The sequence below is a fragment of the Capra hircus genome, chromosome 14 (assembly GCF_001704415.2).
Source record: "Capra hircus breed San Clemente chromosome 14, ASM170441v1, whole genome shotgun sequence".
Taxonomy (NCBI): domain Eukaryota; kingdom Metazoa; phylum Chordata; class Mammalia; order Artiodactyla; family Bovidae; genus Capra; species Capra hircus.
The window spans coordinates 32395816-32420644 of NC_030821.1; positions in this window are offsets into that span (position 1 = coordinate 32395816).

The following is a 24829-nucleotide window of genomic DNA, read 5'->3' on the forward strand; positions in this document are numbered from 1 at the left end:
AGTCACTCAGTTGTGTCCAAATCTTTGCAGCTCCATGGTCTACAGTACACCAGGCTTCCCTGTCCTTCACCATCTCCTGGAGTTTGGTCAAACTCAGGTCCATTGAGATGATGATGTCATCCAACCATCTCATCCTCTGTTGTCCCCTTCTCCTCATGCCCTCAATCTTTCCCAGCATCAGGATCCTTTACTGTCTGCTACCTATTTTAATTCTTTAGTTTTTCCATACTTTTGTATGAATATTTTGGCAGCTAATTTACTAATTCTCTCTTTAGTGGTGTCTGGTTTGCTTTCAACACATATTTTGAAATAATATGATTACCATATTTCCTAGATCTAGAATTTCATTTATATGTAAATAATTTTCTCATCATCACTCATTCTTTTCCATTCTCAGCCAAAATTTTCAAGCTTGATTTTATCTCTTTGAACATGTTAAGCATCAGTTTCACCATCTGTCTCTGATAATTCCACTGTCTGTGGTTCTAGGCGTCTGTTTCTGTTGTTTGTTGTTTCTGGATGTTTTCAACTCTTATTGTCTTATCTCCTTGTGGGGCTGATTATCTTCAATTATGAACTTTGATTTAAAAGATATTTATAGGAATAATTTTAAAGCAAGAATAATGTTATTTTTCTCAAGATGTTTGCTTCTGCCAGCTGCATGGGAAATTTACACTCTATCATCATTTAAATTCAATTATAGTAATATAAAATTTGGGGAGGGAGGGCTCTGAAACAGCTTGAAGCTGATTAGCAGTTCACAGGGGAGTATGTTGACTTCTTGCTTGTTTTACTCAGAGGGCAAATCCTTGTAGCCTTCACTCCCAGTGTACCCTGGACTCCAATTTTTTTCTCTCTTCTCCTACAAGTTTATAAACATTAGTGCTTATACTTCCGGGCCATTATTTAGAACTGGCAAAAACTAACTTCCAAGACCAAACTTTTACATGTGTATTTTGGTTTTATCTCAGACCTAGTGCGTCTTATTTTTAGCTTTCAAATGTTTTCAAGAAGTTTTTCATAAATATTTTTATGAAATTTTTAGTTGTCTCCAATGAGAGAACTGATCTGAATTACATATTCTGACATTCTAAATTGTCAGCTTTGATCTACTAAACTGATTCACGCAAAACATTTGCTTGAAATATTTTGATGGTGAAATAGTTTCTTTGTCTAAATGTGTTGCCTAAAATTATACAAAATATTATTTTTAAAATTAGCATCTTGTTCATGTAGCTGAATGTTACTCTCCCAGCTTAAGCCAGCTCAGCCTTTGGAAAATTCAGTCTCAGTGCTCACATCACAGGGTCAGCTGTTGACTTTTAGCTGCCTTTTCCTGCACCTGGAGTCCAGACATTCTTTCTAGGCAAAGCCAGCAGGATCATAGGGTTCATTTTGTTCTCATTTTTTTAGGGTTCATAGCCTGTGCTACCTTTTATCCAATGTCTGAAAACAGATCTTTCATGTACTTAGTTTGATATTCAAGTTATTTCTGGCTTAAAGTTAAATTCAATCCTATTTAGTCCATCATGGATGTTTCTTCACTAAAAAGTTATTTTGTTATTATTGACTTGTAGGAGATTTTATCTATTTTGGATATAAACTGTTAAAAATATACACAAAAAGAGTTTTCAACCAATTTGCAGCTTGCCATCAATTTTCTTATGTTGAAGAGATTAAGAAATGAGTAGACTTTATAACATGAATAGGATTCAATGATTATTTATAGCTAAACTTTTAATTTTGCAATATATTCCATGATTCCCCCTCCTCCCTGGATTTCTAAAGCCAAAGAAGTGAATGGATATAGAAGAAGCAACAAATGAAAATAACTCATATGGTTATACTAATTACACCAGCTGCTGACACTTACTGCTAAATAAACACATAATATCTCATTTCTGGAAAAAATGCAGGGTGTTTAAGTAAAGCATTCACCCCAATATCAGCTCAAATTTTAACTTGTGTGTGTGTATGAGTGTGTGCTTGTACTAATACAGTACAGTACAGTATATAGACATAAGTACTGATATAATTTTATATTACTAACTTTTGAATGGGCAAGATTACTTTCTGATTTTCATTTTTTCTTCACTTGTAAAATGGTAATATTATAATGTTGCTTACTTTTCAGATTTTTTTTAAACTCTCAATTGCAAATATGTAGTGTAGTGTGTAGTAAATTATCAATATTAGATCTTAAACTGAGTTTCCTAGGTAGCAAAGGTAATCCTAACTTTTTTTTTACATCATTCACTCAACTTTTAGCTGAATTGACTGAGATCACAAAAAAAAAACCACACAAATAGAAAAACTAAAAAATCCACCAAAAAAAAAAGAAACAAAACAGAGCCTAACTTAAATCCCTCATTTGATAAACTCTATAGTTTACCAACTTGCTGACCCAGTTCTAGACTTTTGCACATGCAAAGTCATTGAAAAGTAGTTGAAATTTACCCCTCCAATTCACCTTTTGACTATACTTTTACTGACTTAATCAATATACTTTACATTCTAATGTGATTGGTCTCAACACTTGAAATACAAAATTCTCTGAATTTTTCTATGGATCCTTCTACCTACATGTGCCTCTCTGAGATCTTGCAACTTGTTACTGCCAGAAAGTTGGATCCATATTCCATTTACACTGTAATGGACAAATGCTCCCTCTCACTGCATTTCAAAGGCTTTTTATTAGTGGAACTGTTGAGTATACACATATGCAAAACAAAAACTCAATAAATAAAACATTTTTCATTGTTGTTTGGTCACTAAGTCATGTCCAATTCTTTAATTTTTCTGTACTCCATGGAGCACAGCCTGCCAGGCTCCTCTGTCCAATGGATTTCCCAGGCAAGAATACTGAGTGGGTCGCCATGCCCTTCTCCAGGGGATCTTACCAACTCAAGGATCAAAACTACATCTCCTGCATTGGTAGGCAGACTCTACCACTGAGCCACCAATGCACTCTGCCAAACTACCCGCCAAAAAGCTGCATCTATTTTCACTTCCATGTGCTATGTATAAGCCTATAATGAACATATCATTAAAGTATCCTCAAGTAATATATGAAATGTTTATTTTTATATTTAAGTAATAATACAAGCTCTTTTGTGAATTTTGAATAATACGAATTAATAAAAATAAAACGTGAACCATATAATTGCACCATTTTGAATGCTAAGGCTGCCAATATTTTGGTATATTTCTTTCCAATCTTGTATTAAGTGTGAGTGTATAGCAATGGCATCCTACTCCAGTACTCTTGCCTGGAAAATCTCATGGATGGAGGAGCCTGATGGGCTACAGTCCATGGGGTCGCTAAGAGTCGGAGATGACTGAGCGACTTCACTTTGATTTTTCACTTTCATGCATTGGAGAAGGAAATGGCAACCCACTCCAGTATTCTTGCCTGGAGAATCCCAGGGACAGGGGAGCCTGGTGGGCTGCCGTCTATGGGGTCACACAGAGTTGGATACGACTGAAGAAGCGACTTAGTAGTAGTAGTAGTAGTAGGCATATAAAAATAACTAAATAAAAATTATTTATATTTCCTATTTTGCTTTTAAAATTAATAGTATACCTTATATGCATATTTCTATTGTGCTTTAAAAATTAAAGAATGCTTATATCAACATAAATTTACTGAGAAGATTTTATAGATTTACTGAGAATTTTGCACTTTATTCCAAATACACTATTAATTTCACTAAAGTGCCACTTAATAAATTCAACTTTTTTGGTTTTTAAAGTAAATCATTATAAACACCACCGATGTCATTCTTTATATGTATATTTATGTTCAATTAAAAATGCCTAGTAGCCAAACAAAAGCAAAAAATAAAATGTCTATTTATGAGTTCCTCACAAAGTGATCTATAGATTAACTTTAGACCTTTTAAAAATTCACAAATAAAAATGTTTCACATCTTTGCAATATGCTTTAATAAAAATCAAGATGTCTAAACTATAACAGAAAAGAGATGCTAATAGGGAAGGCAAACATCTCCAAATATAATAGTTTCCACCTTTGAAACTTTGAAACAAATTCAAAGTAAATATTTTTATGATTAATAAAATTTGATTTTAAATTAAAAATGATGTTCTTGGTAAAAGCATAAAGCTAAATTTCAGGAGTTCTGGGTTCTCTCCTTAGATCTGCTACTTGTTTTTTCCAAGTTTGGAGGAGATTTTGGTTTCAAAATATTTCAGGGTTGCATCTCAGTTTCTACTACTTTCAAAAATCTAAGCACCATGGAAAAATACAGGGTACATTGTCTACAATTTTTAAAAAGATAACTTGTTTTAATTCAAGGCCAAAGAAATGGAGAAAAATAGCAATGTTTTACTCAAGAAAAATTATTTTATCTGACATTAATCCAGAAGTAGTCACTATGTTTCCTTGTGTTTTAGTTTTGAAAATCTGAGTTTATCCTACTTCAGATGTTATGAGGGTCTTGGTACTAATCTTTCAGCACTTGGCACTCAGCAAATCAAAGACATTTTACTGGAAACACCTGGAAAGCTTGTTGCAGCATGTGGCCTGAGCAAGTTAAAGTTCCGCAAGGTCACCCATGATGACCTGGACTTGATGAACCAGTATGCTAGCTTTCTATCATGGCTGAGAAAACTCAGAAATATCATTTACATTGTTTCTTAGAGGTCTGCAAAAGTGGCTTTATTTCTGTTTCTCACTCCTTCAGCTTCCTTTCCAGTGTTTCTGGATTACTTCTCCCCCAAACCAAATTACTTTCATTTGAATTCCTGTTCAAAAGTTGGTTTCTGAGGGGACCCAACCCAAGCTATTCCTGATGTGTTTTCAAAAATATTTAAACAACCTGTTGATCATGCAGACTTTGCACAGCCACATTTGACCTGATAACATGATGAAAATTAAAATTTTAATCAACTTTCTCATAATTCAAGAGTATCTCAACATCTCAAAATTTATTAGGTTTATACTTATATCAATAAATAATTTTTAAAACATTAGAAAATCATATGTGTGTGTGCATACTCAGTTGTGTCCACCTCTTTGTGACCCCATGGACTGTAGTGCACCAGGCTCCACTGGCCATGGAGTTTTCCAGGCAAGAGTATTGGAGCAGGTTGTCATTTTCTACTCCAGGGGATCTTCCCGACCCAGGGATCAAACTTGTAACTCCTAAGTCTCCTGCATTGGCAGGCTAATTCTTTACCACTGAGCCATCTAGCAAGTCCTAGAAAGTCATATATATATATATATATATCTTCATTGTTGCCATACTGCCATTTACATGAAAAGTTAAATAGAGTAGTAATTTAAAATAATGGAACGCTTCTACTGTGTAATTTTTACCTCTGCCCAAAATACTGCTTGGGAATCAACAAAAGTTATTGTGTTTCCCCCCTGCCCCCCATTTAGTATTTAGTCATTTTAATGTGAATATTGAGTAAAGCAGATAATCCAAACAATTTTGTTCTAAATCCCACTCTCATGATATTCAATTATTTGTTGAGCTGGTTTGAAGATATTAATCAAAGGCCATATTTAGAAGCTGTCTTAAAGTATTTTTCTGGCTTTCCATTTTAATTTGTTCAGTGACGCTGTGATAACAGAAACAAATCCCTCGATAACATATTTCTTTCTACTTGTTTTAGTTGTAACTTTAAACATTCCCAAGTATTTTACTAGACTGCTAATAGGCAAACTTTGAAAAGATCTAACATTGAGTGTATCAATTTCATGGCATTTCATTCTGGCCCTTATTGAAAAAGTCAGTGGAAGAGGCTAAGAAACCCCAAGCGACTTAGTTTAGATACTGTCAACTCAGTCAACTTGATGCCACAGATGGGTGTAAGTCTTTGCTGATTAAGTTAGAACAAAGCTTCATGAAAGAATAAATTTTGCTTTTATTACTAACCACCATCCCCCTATCAGTTGAATAAATGAACATCTAAATTAATTCCTGTATAGTGGTGGCTCAGAGGTTAAGCATCTGCCTACAATGCAGGAGACCTAGGTTCGATCCCTGGGTTGGGAAGATCCCCTGGAGAAGGAAATGGCAACCCACTCCAACATTCTTGCCTGGAGAATCCCATGGATGGAGGAGCCTGGTGGGCTACAGTCCACGGTGTCACAAAGAGTCAGACACTACTGAGCGACTTCACTTTCACTTTACTTATGACCAGAAAATAATTTTGATTTTGTTTTCTGTAATCTATACAATTCTGTTTAAATATTGCATTCTCCTATTCTTTGGGCATATAACTAGTGAACTGTTATCTTCTTTCCAGATATATGTGACTACACGACAAAGTTCTCAATGGATATGTATGGCCATTTTCACATCTGGCCTATGAAATTCTCCAACAAGACCTTCTTCAAGATAGGTTCAGAACAGCTGCCCCAACTGATCAGCCATCCAGAGAAGAAACATTTGTTTTCTATAAATGACTAAATTTTAGAATGTAGGGCTTCCCAGTTGGATCAAATGGTAAAGAATCCATCTGTCAATGCAGGAGACATGAGTTCCATCACTGGGTCAGGAAAATATCCTGGAGTAGGAAATGGCAACCTGCCCCAGTATTTTTGCTTGGGAAATCCCATGGATAGAGAAGCCTGATGGGCTACAGTCCATGGGAACGTAGAGGGTAGGACCCAACTGAGCACACATATCTTATTAAGCTTAGACTACTTTAATGAATATATTAGATAAGCATAAAAGCAAATTTAATTACAGCCCCACTGAGATTAAAGCAAGGGCTACATAAATCAATATAACATATATACAAATATATGTATATGTATGAATACATATACATACATATATATATAATATATATATTTTTGAAAGTTATTTTTAGGGCCAAAGTGTTATTTTAGACAGATTTGTTATTTGTGACTTATGTCTGTTTCACTTCTATTTTTGCATTTTATCAGTCTTATAGGGATTTTAACTTCAAACTTTCTTCCTGCTGTGATATGAACTTCCTTTAAGTCAAATACATGCTGTGAACAAGTGGGTTTCTTTATTTGTAAAAATCATGTTAAGATCTTTCTTTCACTAGCTATTTACATTGCTTTTTAATAGATTACACAAAGCAAAAGGATGGCAATTTTAAATTAACCCACAGATAATTTTTGGATAAAAATCTCTAAATTACTTGTGAATGATGAGATGAAGAATAATGGTAAACTTAAAAATTAGAGAAAGTAACTTTCCTTAAGGAAAGTTGTTGCTTTATCTAATTATCAGCTCCAAATTATTTCATTGTCTACTTTAAATCGTTTGCTGCTGCTACTGCTATTTCACTTCAGTAGTGTCCAACTCTGCGTGACCCCATAGACGGCAGACCACCAGGCTCCCCCATCCCTGGGATTCTCCAGGCAAGAACACTGGAGTGGGTTATCATTTCCTTCTCCAATGCATGAAAGTGAAAAGTGAAAGTGAAGTCGCTCAGTCCTGTCTGACTCTTAGCGACCCCAGGTGACTGCAGCCCACCAGGCTCCTCCGTCCATGGTGTTTTCCAGGCAAGAGTACTGGAGTGGGGTGCCATTCCTAGGGATTTATAAAAATAAGTCTTTTCTGTAGAGGTTTTTCTGGTTTGTTTTTTTTTTTTTGGTTTTTTTTTTAGGACTTATAATTGACTAACTTCTGGATATAGTAAATTTCATCAAACTATGTGCATGGTATATGTAATTTAAATATATATATATATATATCTATTCCTTCCACTGAAGAATTGCTTTATAAATTTTATTTTGATTACTGTCTTTAAATGCAACATGACACTTCAACTGAAAGTTACAGTAAATGGTGAAACATTCAATTCCTGAGACTCATACTGTATCTTCTAGATAATATTTTAAAAATACTATGAATGAATAAATCTGTATACCCATATGCCAAGGCAATAGTAGATCTTTACTGCTCTTTCTTAAGAGTCTCTGTTGGTGCTTTGCATTCCACTTTGTTACACCTTCTGTAAGAACAGGGTAATTTAACACACTAAATCTTATAAGCTTTGGCTCTTGCTCTTGGAATTAATTGTAAATTTCAGTAAGCATCATCTAGCTTGAAGTTCTCAAACATAATGTGTCATATGAATGTCATCCCCTGGTATCTTAGCTTCTATGAAAAATTGTCCACATATCAACTTGGGAAATTTAATAAACAAAATTTTATCTCCATAGTCGTCATCATGAAAATCTTTAAGGGGAAAGATATTGGCTGACATTTCAGATTATAAAAAAGAAAAAAAGATAATGAGTAATATAAAAAAAAATTTTAAGAGTTTTTGAAAACATAAAACTCTAATAATTGGTTTCTATAAAGTATCTGTAGTGCTTCCCCGGTGGCTCAGCCATAAAGAGTCTGCCTGCCAATGCAGGAGATGCAAGTTCCATCCCTGGGTCAAGAAGATCCACTGAAGAAGGAAATGACAAGCCACTAAGGTATTCTTGCCTGGGAAATCTCATGAACAGAGAAGCCTAGCAGGCTATAGTCCATGGAGTTGCAAGGAGTCAGACATGACTTAGCAACTAAGCCACAACAATGATAAAGTATCCATATGTATACACACCATAAGTGTACTATTTAATGTTATAATTAGTAAAATGTACACGTCAAAATGTTGAAATTGAGACTAAATCTTCTCATTTTGCAATTCCTTCAATCACAGAAACTAAAAAAGAGCTGATGTCATTCATCAAAATTAGTCTTCTATATGTTTTTTAATTGAAAAACTAATATTCCTTTCATAAAAAACCAAAGAGCTTAACTCCTTATTATAACTACATAATATTAAAAAAAAAGAATTTAAAAAATAAAATACATAATGTGTCTGGAGTGAAGACTATTGAGAAACTTTACATGGAAAACTGAGATTTCGAAATCATTTAATTCATATAACCTATTCAAAATGTTAACAAAACTGTCAACCTCCCTACCAAATAAGGAATTCATTTATTTATTTTTTTAACAAACAATTCCCCCTCAAACTTTAAAGTTTGTGTTATTTAATGAAATCTCACTTCGGTAGCAGGGAAGTGAAAGCCACAAGTTCTTCAAAACTGATTGCATTTTATGTATGACTGTGTATACATATGTATGTGTGAATAACCAGACCCAAACTAATCCGAATAAGTTACACATATTAATGCACTCATAGCAAGTTACCAGTTATAGAAAACTGAATGATTGACTTTCAATTTTATACAAGTTCAAATAAATCTAAAGTAGGTAGAATCATTACTACAAAGAGGAGTGCATGCCTTCATCCCCGGAACTGTAAAAAAAGATGAAATACCATGCCCAGGAGTATGTTAATTTACTTAGTTAATGGCATATGCAGATATTTTAGCTGTTTATTAATTAGTTGACCTTAAGATAGATTCTTTTTGATTATCTGGGTGGGCCCAGTGTAATCACATAAGCCCTTAAGAGCAGAAGAGAAAAATCAGAGGGTGAAGTGGATAGCAGAAAAGAAGTCAGAGAAACAAATTATGCGAGGTACTCTTTGCTGCAAGCTTGAAGATGGAGGAGGCCATGTGGAAAGCATTAAAAATATCTAGAAGTAAAACCTGGCCCCACTAACAGCAAAGAAACAGAGACTTCCATACTACATTGCATGAAAATAAGTTCTACCAACAATTAGATGAGCTTAGAAACAAAAACTTTCCTAGAGCCTTTAGCAAGTAACTCAAGCTCTAACCTTGATCTTGGTCTCATGATTAATTTTTCACAAATGTAAGGATGGAAATGGCTCTGTGGAAGTAATACTTTTCTTGGTAATTAGAAATGATAAAATGTCGCATAATTTGGTTATATTTAAATATTTAATTTATATCTTTTAAAATATTCTAGACAAAATTATTAAAACAGGGTTGTATTAATGAAGTCTAGCATATGCCTATTTAATTGGTAATGATAAACATTCTTTTCTGTTGAGATGATAAGTTGCATTAAATTAGTAATGTGAAGTCTGTTCCCAAGGAATTAGCAGATCAGGAAAACAATCAGATTTTTTTTTTAAGTATAGGTGGGACAATATAATCTCCCATAGCCTCAGTAATATATGCACGATAATGATAAAATATATGGCTAGGCATTTAACCTGTCCATAATTTAAATAAGGAAAAAGAAAGTTACTCTAGTTACTACTGCTAAGGTAGATGGATTTTAACTGCCAGTAGGTCAATATTTTTTTTAAATGCTTTCCAAAAAAAAGAAAGTAGGTTTGTTTGTTTTTCTAATTTTAATTTTAGATTTTCTGATCTAAATCAACTCTGCTGAGTTAGGCTCAATTCAAAGATTTGTTTTGTTTTTACTCTGTAATTAGGTTACTTCCTAGAGTTTCATACACATGTTCTAATACCAGCTTGCAGGCCCCTTGCTGTGTTCAGTAGTCCAAGGTTGTAACTATGTAAGACTGACAGGATCAGAAAGGAACTGCATAATTCTAGAAGAAGTAAATACAACAACCAAGCTCTTATAACATTAAAGACGTATCTCATTTAACCCACATCAGAGATAAAATGTACTTAACTACCACATGGGAGAAGGAAATGGCAAGCCACTCCAGTGTCCTTGCCTGGAGAATCCCAGGGAGAGAGGAGCCTGGTGAGCTGCAGTCTATGGGGTTGCAGAGTTGGACACGACTGAAGCGACTTAGCAGCAGCAGCAGCAGCAACTGCAACACTTTTTCAAGACATTCAAATGCAGAACTTGTTTTGTGATTATATTTATAACCAAATCATATAAACAATCAACAAAAGAGAACATTCAAGTATTCTAGAAGACAGTAAACTCAGGCTTAAAGTACTCAATTGACCTCAGTACAATGTTCAAGGTTTATACAAAATGACACATAGCCCATTCTATTATGTTGGAGCAGAATTGATTCTTTAATCATTTTAGCCAATATCTACATTTCTTTAATACTATTAGGCCACAGGTTGGCTTCTTCAAGACTTACACTATAAAAATTTATTTTTCTTTGACCATTAGTGAAGCTTCTATTCATTACAGTGCTTATGTTAAAGGCAGCCAATGTGAAGTACACAGTTTTTCTGACAGAGGTTGCAAACGAACATAAACTTAAGATTTACTCATAAAAGGAGGTAAGGTGACAGAGAAGAACCACTTAATCACCTGTATACTTAATTGTATAGTTATTCTTTTGGCAGTATATCAAATTAGTTTGGTTGTAAGTCAAATTGGAAATCAAATATGTCAAGTTCTAACTATTTTTCACAGTACATTCTTTGAATCTGGATCCATTTTTTTATCTAGCCTAGTTTAATCTCATAGAAATACTTAATACTTAAAAAAATGTGGGATATGATGTGCTAAATTGCAAACGTCTTCTGACATTCTTGATAGTACTGGATATTGCCTTGAATGCCACTAAAAGGTCAAAACATCTATTGCACAATGTGCACTATTGTGAAATATTTAGGTAACTGGGTTTCAGCCTTTTTCAGCCTTAGCCACATGTTGGAAATACCTAAAAAATCGTTTAAATACAAGCCTTATGATCAGCTCATAAGCAACTGAATCAGAACTGGGGGGAAGAGGTGATACTTAGGATCAGCTATTTGTTTTAAAATTCCTCTGATAATTCTAATGAGCAGATATGAATAATGTATAGTGATGTTATCCCTGTTCTTTGATAATGTGTTGCCGTGATAGATACTAAGTAACATTACTATAGCCACTTATTTATGAGCAACTAAAATGATGTGGTTTTACGGATGAGGTAAAGAAACATAAGATCAAACAGTAAGATACTCATCTGCAGACTCAGCCAGACAACTTGAATTATCACTGAAAGATAGTCCATTTGGGTAAGGCAATATGAATTCATGATCCCCTGCTAAAGGCATATATCCTTTTGGAAACATAACATATTTAACATCAATATTCATTTATTCATTCATATATTCAATATACTTCACCTTATATTCATATTCACATAGAGATCCTACTATGTCTCATCATGGTATGGGTTCATTTCAGTTCAGTCAGTTCAGTCACTGAGTCATGTCCAACTCTTTGCGACCCCATGAATTGCAGCACGCCAGGCCTCCCTGTCCATCACCAACTCCCGGAGTTCACTCAGATTCATGTCCATCGAGTCAGTGATGCCATCCAGCCATCTCATCCTCTGTCTCCCCCTTCTCCTCCTGCCCCCAATCCCTCCCAGCATCAGAGTCTTTTCCAATGAGTCAACTCTTCTCATGAGGTGGCCAAAGTACTGGAGTTTCAGTTTTAGCATCATTCCCTCCAAAGAAATCCCAGGGCTGATCTCCTTCAGAATGGACTGGTTGGATCTCCTCGCAGTCCAAGGGACTCTCAAGAGTTTTCTCCAACACCACAGTTCAAAAGCATCAATTCTTTGGCGCTCAGCTTTCTTCACAGTCCAACTCTCACATCCATACATGACCACTGGGAAAACCATAGCCTTAACTAGATGGACCTTAGTCAGCAAAGTAATGTCTCTGCTTTTGAATCTGCTATCTAGGTTGGTCATAACTTTTCTTCCAAGGAGTAAGTGTTGTAAATAAATGTGGATATTGCCTTTAACATGATCAGGTATATTAAAACTAATTATAAGTAAAACATTATACATTCTTAAAAGACAAAGATGTGAGTGATCAATTCTCTTTTAAAATATAATTTTCACTGGTAATTTGTCCTTGAATAGAATGTATTCAGTGGGTTATCCAGGAAAAAAAGAAGCGTGCCCACCAAAGCATGAAGACTCAAAAATGAATCTTATATTTGATGAAATCCATCTAAAAGAATTGATCGAGATACATTTGTATGAAGTAGGTTAAGTTATATATACACACATATATATGTATATTGTGCAGTATATCTATATATCTATATTTTTATTCAAGACTTTGAAGTTGTTTTTAGTCTGTAGACAATGCAATAGGCCCAGTATATGTTCACAAATTAGAAATTCATGGTATATATAGACATAATTGTGGCTTTAAAAAAAATCTACAAATAAAATGGAATAGAAATAATATAGGGGAGGAAGAGAATAGGATGTGACAGCTAATGTAATACATTTTTGCTTGTTTGTTTGTTTATACTTAGGAACCTATGTAAAAGGTAATAAAACTCTGAACATGGAGAGTGACTGATGAAGTGGAGTGAAATCTGTAATTCTTTGGAAGATATATTATATAGAAATTAAATATAGGAGATGAACATAAAGATGTAAGAAGGGTTAGAAATGCATCCCATTATTCTAAGTGGATGAGTGCAAAACAGGGCTAATATTGAGATTTTTAAAAAATGCAAAACAGATTTGAAGAAATACAATCAGTAGTTTGGAATATTCTGAATTAGAGAAAATTGTACATCATATGGTAAACGGTGACCAATTTAAAATGTTACAAAACAGAGATAGCAGCAATAACTTTAAGAGAAAAATTAAATGTGTGACCTTTTCTCAGTAATGGAGTGAGACATTGTTGACAGTAGAGTCAGATGAGAAGAAAGCTAGCCCAGTTATTACATGGTGATTAAGACTGTATCTATGAGGATTATAGTCCTACAAGAAAAAGTAAACTAAACTAAATCTCAAGTAAATTTACTCAGACTGACGTTCAAACTCAATATATTTTAAACTGAATTCCTTATCTTCTCTTCCAAACCTCTTTTACATGCTTAGTATTCCAATTTCAATTTACAGTACCTCCTTCCTTCTTATTTCTTAGACCTAAACCTTTGAATTACATTTGACTCTCATTTTCCTTCTTCAATCAATAATCAACCCATTCAGAAGTCTGCTAGGCTTCACATCCAGTATATCTATAGTCAGACTACTTCTCAGCACCCTCAGAATTAGCACCTTGTGCTGAGGCATCATTCTCTTGTCTGAACTCTTGGAATTGTCTTTGATTTCCCAGCTTCTCAATAAAACTGTCAAAGTGATCCCATTAAAATATGTCAGATTATCTCACTGATATTCTCAGAAACTTTCAGTGAAACAGTTCTATGGTAAATGCTAAAATCCTTACAGTGGTCCCCAGAGCCAACCAGCATGATCTCTTCTTCTCTCACAGCACCTCTTTCTCTGTTTTAGTCACACTTTGGTCTTTGCTTTCCTTTGTCAATCAAGGCATGCTCACGCTGCAGGATATTTGCACTGGCTCCTTTGCTTGTCTGGAATGCTTTTCTCCAAACATTGATACTGTTAACTCTTTTCCTTACTCTTTGCTCACAGGTCACCTTTCCTACAGAGACTGCCTTCAGTTCAGTTCAGTCGCTCAGTCATGTCCGACTCTTTGCGACCCCATGAATCGCAGCACGCCAGGCCTCCCTGTCCATCACCAACTCCAGGAGTTCACTCAGATTCTTGTCCGTCGAGTCAGTGATGCCATCCAACCATCTCATCCTCTGTCCTCACCTTCTCCTCCTGCCCCCAATCCCTCCCAGCATCAGAGTCTTTTCCAATGAGTCAACTCTTCTCATGAGGTGGCCAAAGTACTGGAGTTTCAGCTTCAGCATCATTCCCTGCAAAGAAACCCCAGGGCTGATCTCCTTCAGAATGGACTGGTTGATCTCCTTGCAGTCCAAGGGACTCTCAAGTACGCTTTAATATTACAAACTAACTTTTCCCTGCTCTTTCCACTTTCAATCCTGCTTACTCTATTTTCTCCATAACATCACTAACCGTATCACACATTTATGTTGCTTATCATTATGGCCTGTCACTCTCACCAGAAAGTAAGTAGGTTCTTAATAAGTATTTGTTAGTAAATGCACCCTGCCAGCTTCTCTGGTAATTATAATTAGAGTAATAATTATAATGACCATGTTTATCGATAACATGGTCTATGTTCTATATTATACAGTCATACAGTATAATATTATACAGTTGATTAATTGTTAACTACTTGTTAATTTCACATTTATTCCACTTCAAAAACTGCACTCATATAGTCATTGAATGGACCAGAATTGTCTTTTCCTAAGCTTTGAATTCTGAAATTATTTTCATGCAGACAAATTTTATCTTTCATGGAAGTATTTTTTGTGTTTTAGCAAATACTTCCCTGGTTCCTTCCACTTCTTGGTTCATGTTAAAATTTCACTTCCCTTCCCAATTGACCATGTGACTTGCCTTGGTCAGCGAAGTGTGAAAAAAGCATTGTATGTCACTTAGGAATGGAAACTTCCTAACCAGTGATTGGTTTGCCACCCTGTCTCATTTTATTTGCCACAGCAAGAGATATGCCAGGCAGTGGCTGCTTTGACAGCTTGAGTCTAAAAGAGAAAACAACGTGAAACAGAGTCACAGCCAATTTGCCACCAATATATAGCATGAGTGAGGAAAATATTAATGTTTTAGCCACTAAGATTTTATAATTAATTATTATTTGAACATAAGTTATCACTGTGATTGATGTATGCTTTCTTCTTACCAGTGAGCTCATTCCCACTTAACTTCATCTTCATCATGAGCCTTCTGGCTATATATCTTTCTCCATTGAGTCTGGAACCTGCACTGATGCTTTCAACTGTGTTTTTTAAGTGATAATTTATTTATCCAAGGTTATTAACTTGGTGTGGATAGAATAGTTAAGGGAGGATACAAATAAATCTAAATGTTACTCTTTTAAATGTAATAAAGCATTAGTATGGAACATATAAGAACTAGAAAAGAGTGATTTGCCTTTGTCAAGGAAATGAGAGAATATTTCCTGGAAAAATTAAAGAAGGATTTGAGGAATGAACGAGAAGAATTAACAAAAGAAGAGGGAAAAAAGAGCATTAGGACAAGATAAACTGTGAGTGTGAGTTACCTGCCAGTGTAACTGCAAACAAAAAAAAATAGCTGAGTTTGGTACAAAATAAGATTAGGGGAAATCCAGTTTATATAGTTTTATAGTCCCTGGTAAGGAGTTTTGGTTTATTTTAGAAGAATGCAAAGCTCCTGAAGAATTATAAACTGGGAAGAAACACAAATTGATCTGAAATTTGAAACTGTTACTCCGGCTGCCTGAAGGAAGAAACTATAATTCAGCAAGCGTGAGTGCAAGTAGCCCTAAAAGGAGGTACTGGATTAACCCAGAAAAATGTGCATCAGCTGTGTGCTGGAGACTTAAAGATGAGAAGATAGATCTGATGGGTATAAGGGAGGTAGACTTAGCGAAAGACTATCTATGACGGTGAAGGAGACAAGTTACTTTGGGTTATTTCCCCAATTTCTAAATTGTGTAGGTGAATAAATTTTATGGCACTTCATTGAAGTAGGAAAAATGAAAGTATCACCCTAAGAAAGAAAGACAATCAAATCACAGGACTCTCAAACACATCTCACTTCAGTTCAGTTCAGTAGCTCAGTCGTGTCCGACTCTTTGCGACCCCATGAATCACAGCACGCAGGCCTCCCTGTCCATCACCAACTCCCGGAGTTCATTCAGACTCATGTCCATCGAGTCAGTGATGCCATCCAGCCATCTCATCCTCTGTCGTCCCCTTCTCCACCTGCCCCTAATCCCTCCCAGCATCAGAGTCTTTCCCAATGAGTCAACTCTTTGCATGAGGTGGCCAGAGTACTGGAGTTTCAGCTTTAGCATCATTCCCTGCAAAGAAATCCCAGGGCTGATCTCCTTCAGAATGGACTGGTTGGATCTCCTTGCAGTCCAAGGGACTCTCAAGAGTCTTCTCCAACACCACAGTTCAAAAGCATCAATTCTTTGGCGCTCAGCCTTCTTCACAGTCCAACTCTCACATCCATACATGACCACTGGAAAAACCATAGCCTTGACTAGACGGACCTTTGTTGGCAAAGTGATGTCTCTGCTTTTCAATATGCTACCTAGGTTGGTCATAAGTTTTCTTCCAAGGAGTGTCTTTTAATTTCATGGCTGCAGTCACTGTCCGCAGTGATTTTGGAGCCCCACAAAATAAAGTCTGACACTGTTTCCACTGTTTTCCCATCTATTTCCCATGAAGTGATGGGACCGGATGCCATGATCTTAGTTTTCTGAATGCTGAGCTTTAAGCCAACTTTTTCACTCTCCACTTTCACTTTCATCAAGAGGCTTTTTAGTTCCTCTTCACTTTCTGCCATAAGGGTGGTGTCATCTGCATATCTGAGGTTATTGATATTTCTCCTGGCAAATACTTCTAAATTTATATAATTACTTTTAATTCTATAGATATTTTCCAACCAGACTGTGAAATCTTTATGTTTGGAACTATATGATTTACTTATGTCTTTATCCTAAAATAGCTAGTACCTCAATACACTCTTCGGTGTGCTGTGCTTAGTCACTCAGTACTGACTCTTTGCAATCCCAAGGACTGTAGACTGCCATGCTCCTCTGTCCATGGGAATTCTCCAGGCCAGAATACTGGAGTGGGTTTGCCATGACCTTCTCCAGAGGATCTTCCCAACCCAGGGATTGAACCCAGGTTTCCCACCTTGCTGGCAGATTTTTTACTGTCTGAGCCACCAGAGAAGCCCACACTCCGTGGTAGTATGCTATTGTTTTAATGTATTTTGCTACTCATTTAATTTAAATTTTTGAAGCATTTATTCCTTTATGCTCTTGTTTCTTCCTTTCACATTATAGTATACAAGGAAGAAACAAAAGCATAAAGGAATAAATGCTGCAAAAATTTAAATAAAGTGAGTAGCAAAATACTTTAAAACTTGAATAAGGGAATAAAGCGAAATGCAAATATTTTACCTGAATGGGATCACTAGAGTTTCAGTTCAGTTCAGTTCAGTTCAGTCTCTCAGTCATGTCTGACTCTTTGCAACCCTATGAATCACAACACACCAGGCCTCCCTGTCCATCACCAACTCCTGGAGTTTACCCAAACATTGAGTCAGTGATGCCATCCAGCTATCTCATCCTCTGCTGTCCCCTTCTCCTCCTGCCCCCTATCCCTCCCATCATCAAGGTCTTTTCCAATGAGTCAATTCTTCGCATCAAGTGGCCAAAGTATTGGAGTTTCAGCTTTAGCATCAGTCCTTCCAATGAACACCAGGACTGATCTCCTTTAAGATAGAATGGTTGGATCTCCTTGCAGTCCAAGGGACTCTCAAGCGTCTTCTCCAACACCACATTCAAAAGCATCAATTCTTTGGGGCTCAGCTTTCTTCACAGTCCAACTCTCATATCCATACATGACTACTGGAAAAACCATAGCCTTGACATGACAGACCTTTGTTGGCAAAGTAATGTCTCTGCTTTTGAATATGTTGTCTAGGTTGGTCATAACTTTCCTTCCAAGGAGTGAGTGTCTTTTAATTTCTTGGCTGCAATCACCATCTACAGTGATTTTGGAGCCTAAAAATATAAAGTCTGTCACTATTTCCACTGTTTCCCCATCTATTTCCCATGAAGTAATGGAACCAGATGCCATGATCTTAGTTTTTTGAATGTTGAGTTTTAAGCCAACTTTTTCACTCTCCTCTTTCACTTTCATCAAGAGGCTCTTTAGTTCTTCTTCACTTTCTGCCATAAGGGTGGTGTCATCTGCATATCTGAGGTTATTGATATTCCTCCTGGCTATCTTGATTCCAGGTTGTGCTTCTTCCAGCCCAGCGTTTCTCATGATGTTCTCTGCATATAAGTTAAATAAGCAGGGTGACAATTTACAGCCTTTATGTACTTGAGTTTAGCACTTGGTAAAGAATAAAAAATGTCATAATTGGAGGAAAACCCAAACTTTCCACTATCATTTATGCACACTGTTTCTGCTAAACAGTTTGCCATTCAATTTAATAATATTCATAATTATTATAGCAATTTCTTGATATTTTTGTTCTGAAAATCATAAGAGGAAAAAAATCACTTTTAACAACCTGAGCCACACTGTGCCCTGGTTCTTGAATTGAAAGTTGACACTCAACCAAGAGTAAATTTGTTGTTGTTCATTGATTGTTTGGGGGTTTTAAAAGAAATCATTATTAATCATGTGATGTCTGCCTTAAAGCACTTATTTTAATTGCTATTTTTTCTCCTAACTATTTGATAAAATACCATGCATTTTATTGAAACATATGGCAATAGAATACTTGAGTCTAAACACGGCCATCTGACAGATCTTGTTCCTTGCTGAGAAATAATTATTTCAACATAGTTCGACAATATGGCTTTTTTCTCAGACATTCTATGCTTCATTTTTTCCCCTGAAGTAAGCATGCTGTTAAGAAAATTTATTCACACAGGATCCTTTACTCAATTTACAGTCATAACAATAAACTGTCTTTCTCTTAATCCCTCCCAGATTTCCCTCTAGTGACAATAAGGATACACTGCATCTACAGATTTAACAGATTGTTTTAAATTTTAAATGCTGAAATTCTTTCTTTTGTGTCATTATTACCTCCTAAGAGTAGAATGAACCAAGCTTCTATTTCATCTAGTACATAGGCATCTTTCCATAATAATAACATCTGTAGTTAATCTTATCCATCTTTTTAGGTGCAAATGTTTTTGATTGTAGAGTAATTTTGATACAGGTTTTATGTTAGTTCTTTGAGCTTTCTATCAAATGGCATGCCATGATTTTCCTAAAAACTGGTTTAATAAGATATTAATTATACTTCTATTCAATCAAGGAAACTATATCTAAAAATTTAATGCAGCATTAATTTTCAAATTGACCCAGAAAAAGATTTATTAAAACATGTCCCTTGTTCACCTACCATAAATAAAATACAAAGATCAAAGTTCTCTTTATTCTGAATTTTTCCTTATGCAACTTTGTGTCTCATATATTATCCTGATGCATTTTCTGTTTTACTTTCCTTGCGCTTTAATTAACATATTTTTCTCTATATAAAATGCTTTACTCACTTTGAAAAAATACAGATATTCCTAAGTCTGTGCCTAAACCTCAGTTTAGCAGATCTCAATATTCACTTTATGCATGCAATTCATATAATAGGTCTAGTAGAAAAAATTCACTTTTCCTAACATATTGAAAACCTATTTTATCCTGTCATGTTATCTTCCTTCCTTATTAAAGTGATTACTCCACTGCTACAAAGGTCTTAAGTAAAACAATGAATATGGTAGATGTTCAATGAACAACTGTGAAATAGAACTAGCCTACACAGGAGGTATTTGTGGGTTCCTTATTAATGATAAAAATTTGCCAAAAATAAAGATGTGTTTTTAGTGTAAATGTAGTACAGGATATGGGAATAAAGAAACAGAAGTAGAATGTATTATCTGTTACCTGTCATCATTTAGTATTCCATTTTGACTACTCAAGTTCTTTAATATTATAGAAGAATACAGAGGTATTTCTCACATATGGTCAAAGGTAACAATTCATTCTCTTAGTGGAATTTAGTGGATGAATAAACATCTGTTCTTAATTTTAATGAAGACTCTTTACAGATATTTTTGTTACAGTTAGTGTGGTTTTTGCTCTGTTTAAGAAATCATTCCTATGTCAAAATCATAAAGAAGTCCTCTTATATTTTCTTCTAAAACATTTACCTTTACATTTAGCCACACAATATATCCAAAATTAAGTTTTCTATTATTTGAGAAATCATGTAAAAGTAAACTTTCTTTTCCAATATAGAACATCTAACTTAACATCACATAATGAAAATATCATCCATTCTCCATGAAAGTGCAAGGTCTCCTTTGTAAGAACAGGCAAACTAATAATTATTGATATTAGGTAATGTACAAATATAAACTTTGATATTTACAAGCTGGATTTAGAAAAGGCAGAGGAACCAGAGATCAAATGGCCAACATGTGTTGGATCATCTGTTTTTCCCTTGGAAAAAACAAGGGAATTCCAGAAAAACATCTTCTGCTTCATTGACTACACTAAATCCTTTGACTGTGTGAATCACAACAAACTGTGGGAAGTTCTTAAAGAGATGGGAATACCAGACCACCATATCTGCCTCCTGAGAAACCTGTATGCAGGTCAAGAAGCAATAGTTAGAACTGGACATGGAACAATGGACTGGTTCCAAATTAGGGGAAAGGAGTACATCAAGGCTGTATAATTGTCACCCTGCTTATTTAACTTAATGCAGTGTACATCATATGAAATACTAGACTGGATGAAGCACAAGATGGAATCAAGATTGCCCGGAGAAATATCAATAATCTCAGATATGCAGATGACACTACTTAATGACAGAAAGCAAAGAGGAAGTAAAGATCCTCTTGATAAGGGAGAATGAAAGGAAGAGGAGAGTGAAAAAGCTGACTTAAAACTCAGTATTCGGAAAACCAAGATCATGGCATCTGGTCCCATCCCTTCATGGCAAATAGATGGGGAAACAATGGAAACAGTGACAGACCTTATCTTCTTGGACTCCAAAATCACTGCAGACAGTGACGGCAGCCATGAAATTAATAGACGCTTGCTCCTAGAAGAAAAGTTACAACAAACCTAGACAATGTATTAAAAAAGCAGAGACATCACTTCGCTAGCAAATGTCTATATAGTCAAAGCTATGGTTTTTCCAGTAGTCATGTATGGATGTGAGAGTTGGACCATAAAGAAGGCTGAGTGAAGAATGGGTGCTTTCTAACTGTAGTGCTGGAAAAGACCCTTGACAGTTCCTTGGACAGCAAGATCAAACCATCAATCACAAAGAAAATTAATCCTGAATATTCATTGGAAGGACTAGTGCTGAAACTGAAGCTCCAATACTTTGGCCACCTAATGAAAACATCCAACTCTTTGGAAAAGACCCTGATGCTGGGAGATTAAGGACAGGAGGAGAAGTTGGTGACAGATGATGAAATGGTTGGATGGCGCCATCAACTCAATGGACATGAGTTTGAGCAAGCTCCGTGACACTGTGAAAGACAGGGAGGCCTGGCATGCTGCAGTCCATGGGTCTGCAAAGAGTCGGTCACGACTGACTGACTAAACAATAGCAACAAATATGAAAGATCTAATTGCATTTCTGATCAGATTATTTCAATTGAAGAAAAAAATTTAAGTCTAGATTGTTAGAGTAGGACTAGTAAAAGCCCAAACAGATAAAATTGAGGAACATGGACACACATATTTTCCTTCTCTAGAAATTGCTTCTTCTCTTGTTTTTGTTAAAAGTGTGAAATGTGTGCCATTATTATTCATGAATTTTAAGTGCATAATTTATCACATTTATTATTTCTGAAGTTGTGATTCACCAGTCATTGGCATCTTATAAGAAAATAGTATTTTTTTTTTCTTTCTTAGAGGTTCTTGAATTTGTGCTGAAGCTTGAAATTAACAGTTGTCATACATTTGATAACATATGGTATGTGATTTCCTCTCCCTGGCCAGAGATTACTAACTTGTGCATCTGACTCAAGACAATTCAGAAACCAGAGATGGTCTCTTTCTAGAATCTATGCTAATGTACATAAGACAGTAGCAAAGTTGGTGGCTAATAATATTGTAACATTATGCAGTCTCAGCAATAACATCAGTCTCACGCGCGGGGTATGAACATGAAGAAATCATTTGAGAGAACAGGAGAGAAAACTAGGAGAATGGTTGAGAAAAGAGATCATGAAGCTCATTAAAAAAAAAAAAAATAGTGAATAGTGTGACTTTTCTTTTTCTTTTCAGAGGCTACCTGACTCCAGTTCTCACCATGCATGAATGTATTTCAGTACTCATAATATTGCCTACTATATTATAGAAAAAATCTTTATATTTAATTTAGTTTAAATGAATCTCTCTTCTTTGTAATTCCAGGAGCTCAGGCTAAAAGAGAGTATATCAATATTTCCAATTTCATTAGGTCTATCTTTAAATAGGGCAAAGGTACAAATTACTTTTTAGCATTATAAGAACATACCACATATCATCGCATACTACTTCTATTCATTTTTTTGCTTATAAAACTAGAGTGTAAAAATCAATAAAATATCAGCATGTCTGAAAGGGTTTTCACTTTGTATTTTCTTGAAAGTACTTCAAAAGCCAAAAAATCATGTTGTCAGTGTTACAGTTTCCATTTGTTGTTCCATTTGAAAAATAAAAGCCAACTTCTCAATTTTTCACTGAATATGCTTAATTAAATATCATGACCTTTCTACAGTTTCAACCATATATAGTCAATGATTAAAATATTTTATTAATAAGGCAAGCTTTTCTAATACTGTAAAACTAAATAAAATACCAAAGAATAGTTCCCTTAGTTCAACATCTATTATTTGTAAATAAAACCAAACATAAAGAACTTCAAAGAACTCAGAAAATGCTCTAAAGAAAATGCAAGATGATATAATTAGGTGAATACGTCAGATCAATATAATAGTTGGTTTACTCTTTAAGAAGACTCTTGATATTTTTAACTGAAATACTTCTCATGAACCTCAGAGCCAAGTATTCTACCAGGTGGGTATTATTTCCATGAATGACATGCTTTCTGCCTAGTTGTACAGCTGAAGAATTTAATATTGTCTCCAAGTTTCTCTATCATGCCCAGTCACCAAGTCCAATATTATCCACCTTCTGCATGTCTAACTATTTTATTCAACTCCAATTTTCACTTCTCAATATAAGCTATACTCTCTCAACTATAACCATACTTATCTTCAGCTCTACTGTCCCAAAGATGTTCTTCAAACTATTGCCAGAGAAAGCTTTGTAAGCTTTAGATTGTATTCCATCACTTTCTCCCTTAAATCACTTTCGTGTCCTCTTGCTATAATTTAGGATAAAATCTAAATTATTTAATGTGGTATATAAAGCTTTGTATAATCTTTATTTTGTATATTTCTAAAGACACTGCAAATGGTGATTGCAGCCATGAAATTAAAAGATGCTTACTCCTTGGAAGAAAAGTTTTGGCCAACCTAGATAGCATATTGAAAAGCAGAGACATTACTTTGCCAACAAAGGTCGGTCTCATCAAGGCTATGGTTTTTCCAGTAGTCATGTATGGATGTGAGAGTTGGACTGTGAAGAAAGCTGAGCGCCAAAGAATAGATGCTTTTGAACTGTGGTGTTGGAGAAGACTCTTGAGAGTCCCTTGGACTGCAAGGAGACCCAACCAGTCCATCCTAAAGGAGATCAGTCCTGGTATTCTTTTGAAGGAACGATGCTAAAGCTGAAACTCCAATACTTTGGCCACCTCATGCAAAGAGTTGACTCATTGGAAAAGACTCTGATGTTGGGAGGGATTGGGGGCAGGTGGAGAAGGGGACGACCGAGGATGAGATGGCTGGATGGCATCACTGACTCGATGGACGTGAGTCCGAATGAACTCCAGGAGTTGGTGATGGACAGGGGGGCCTGGCGTGCTGCGATTCATGGGGTTGCAAAGAGTCGGACACGACTGAGTGACTGAACTGAACTGAAAGACATACGTTTCATTATCTCATTTTGTATTGTTTTTAATTGATATATTGCTTCCCTAGGGACTTTTTCTTCCCTCACCTCTCAGTTTTTGAAGCGCCATCATCCTGTATCTTTCATACATGTTGTAAACTCTCCTTGCTCTGTATTTTGATAAAACACTGTTGCTATTCTCCCTCTGCATTTCCTTACAGTTGAACATCTGTATACATTATTCAACAGTGTGATTTCAGCAGTGCTTGCAGGACTTAGGACCATATAAAGTGTTTAATAAAAATGGTTTGAGTAAATAAAAAAAATATCTTCTCTGCTTAAAAAACACTACTTGACTTGGATAAACATATTTCTGATACACCACATATTTGAAAAATCAGGTAGAAAACAAATTTGTTTCACTGAACATTTGTTTTTAAAATACTATTATTACTACTTAAATATGTTTGTTTTAACACATTTTTTAATTTTAATTAGTACAAAGTAACATTGAGTTTTATTTAAAGCTTAGTCTTGCTTGT